Consider the following 3,043-nt stretch of genomic DNA (forward strand, 5'->3'; position numbering starts at 1 on the left):
AATAAATACTTGTTTCCTTCTTTCTTTAAAGATATTTTTTTAAAGATAATAAAATCAACAAACCACTAGCTAGCTGGATTAAAAAAAAAAAACAAAGAGAGGAAAATCAAATTTCCAAAATAACAGATGAATTAGTTGAATTCACAAAGAATGGAGAGGAAATAGAGAGAACTATAAGAAACTATTATAAGCAATTACATGCTCCCCTTCACTCCACCCACGCCACGCCCTCTCAAAAAACCTGAGACTTTAAAGGAAATGGGTAATAATTTTAAAAAGCATAAAATACCCAAATCAGCAAAACAAGAAATAATGATTTTAAACAATCCAATCTCAGAAAGGAAAAAATGAACAATAAATGAACGACCAAAGAAGAGGCAGAAACTCTGGCCCAGAGGGATTTATATTTATATTCTATCAAATGTTTTAACAGCAATTAATTCCAACACTTCAAAAGCAGTTTTCAATTAAAAAGAAAGAAGGAATTCTAACAAGCTTCCAGATACCTAAATTAGAGAAAGAGAATGTAGATCACTACTACTAATGAATATTGAACAAAAAAAAAAAAACAGAGAATATTTTAACAGACTTAAACAATAAATATTAAAAATTATTCATTATGACTAAGTAAGCTTTATACCTGGGACTCAAAAATGAGTCAATGGTAGGAAAATGTTCATTATTAATCATATAAACAACAAAACCCAATGATTATATTACTACATGCTGAAAAAATCTTAGACAACTTCTAGCATTCCTTTATATTTAAACAAGAACAACTTTGTAGATGGTTTCTTTCCTCTGTTCATGTAGAACTCACATTTATCCAGGGGCGTTCTGAAGTCAGCTAGAACTAGTTCTTGAGAATCAGTTGTTAAATTTTCAGTGTGAATGTTTACAATTCAGAAATCAGCAAAGGCTACAGATAAGAGTTTGATTTTATTGTTTGGTTTTTCTTGTCTAGACTTAAGAAAATGATGGAGAAAATACATATTAAAGCTAAAAGTGTGTCTTGCATGCATTTCCCCCTGAAAAGCTGGTTGTTAAACATATACCAATTTTTCCCTGCTTTTCCCTCTCTTTGTGTGTAACATAGGACTAAGGTTATAATGTTTGTTTTGGTTTGGTTTGTTTTTTTTCCCAGAGCTACCCCAAAGCAAAGTTACTAAATACATAGAATTAGCTATTATCCATTGGCCCTAATTAGACCTTTTGAGCAACACAGAATGAATCTAATTCCTTTTCTGTGTGATTTCCCTTAATGAATTTGAAGACAGGTTTTCTCATTCCTTCATTGTCTCTACTGATAAGTATAAGAATGGTCTTCTTGACCAGTTGAAATGTAAATGATGAAATTCAATAAAATAAAAGTTGCCTCTCTGTGAGTCTGGAGCAAAATACATCATAATCCATTTAAATAGGTTTCCTTAATTCCTTTCAATAAACATTTAAGTGCCAGTTATGTGATAGGCAGCTATGAGGGTAGCTATGTGGTACAGTGGATAGCTTGCCAGGCCTGGGGTCAGGAAGTCCTGAGTTCAAATCTAGCCTCAGACACTTATGAGCTCTGTGACCCTGGGCAAGTCACCTAACCCTGTTTGTTACAGTTTTCTCATCAGTCAAGTGAGCTGAAGAAGGATATGGCAAACCACTCTAATATTTTTACCAAGAAAATCTCAAATAGAGTCACGAAGAGTCAGACATGACTGAACAGCAACAACAAAAATTTATATAATTATGGTACAGAGAGTTTTGTATTACAAAATGTAGATGGGGAAATGGTCATTTCTTTTAAGCCACACATAGGTGACTTAGTGTTAAAAATCAATTAAGGCAATTATTTTCTCCATATGGTGTCAGCCAGTCAGTTTGACAGATCATTTTCACACTGATCTGATTTATGGAAGAAATTCCTGTATCAACAGGTTGCCTTGCCATTGAGTTTTCATGATATAGTAGGTATTTAGTAATAATTTTGAAGAAACAGCCATGAAAACATTCAGGTATTCCAAGAGAATAACAAATCACACATAGATGCTTCTTTTAGGTTTTAAAAGTGCATCCTTTGCAACAATCCTATTTGGTATGAAAAGTAAGTACTATTATTCCTATTTTGCGGCTGAGGAAATTGAGTCCCAGTGAGGTTAAATTGTTCTTCTGAGGCCACGCAGATAGTAAATGACAGAGCTGGTACTCAAATCCAGGTCTTCTAATTGCAGTCCCTTGCTTTTTCTACTGTAATGTGCTGATAAAGGAATGAAGGGCTTCATATTATAGGCACTCTCTCCATAAATGCTTATTGATGCATATCAGAGGAGACCCCATGGAGTATGTGCTCTTGTTCTTTGATGTTGTACAAATGCTCTAGTTTCTTGCTAAAGGGCATATTTGGGCAGAAGCCTCTGTTTGGTCCCCTGACCCCCATGTCATCATAGACAGGGGTTGGGGGTTATGTGTGGTTATGGTGACCCATGATGCCTATATTGCCTCTTACTTACCCAGATCCTCTCTTCAAAGGGGATGATACCATTCTAACTGATTTAGAGACTGTAAGATTACTGGTTTGATAACGTTTGATACTGCTAACTTGTATATAGTAACCAGTGAAGCTAACTCAGGTCTAATTGATGTGATAAGAAATAAGGAGAAACATCTGGGTTTTTTTTTTTACCTTATCCATATAAAGGATGCCAATGGTAATAGCATTTTTGTTATTGGCAAAAGTTTGTATCTCTCTTTCCTGAAGAAGTAACTGTCTCACCATTGCTGAAAAGACAAGCCAAACACAGAAGTGGATAGATGACTAATATCAGAATTAGCCATGTTTATTCAATCATACAGAGATGTTATAATGTGATTTCCTTCTTTTCTTTCTTTCTTTTCTTTCTTTCTTTCTTTCTCTTTCTTTCTTTCTCTTTCTCTCTCTCTTTCTCTCTCTCTTTCTTTCTTTCTTTCTCTCTATCTTTCTCTCTTTCTTTCTTTCTTTCTTTCTTTCTTTCTTTCTTTCTTTCTTTCTTTCTTTCTTTCTTTCTTTCTTTCTTTC

This window comes from Vombatus ursinus, unplaced genomic scaffold (assembly GCF_900497805.2).
Source record: "Vombatus ursinus unplaced genomic scaffold, bare-nosed wombat genome assembly UNPS02009132.1, whole genome shotgun sequence".
Lineage (NCBI taxonomy): Eukaryota > Metazoa > Chordata > Mammalia > Diprotodontia > Vombatidae > Vombatus > Vombatus ursinus.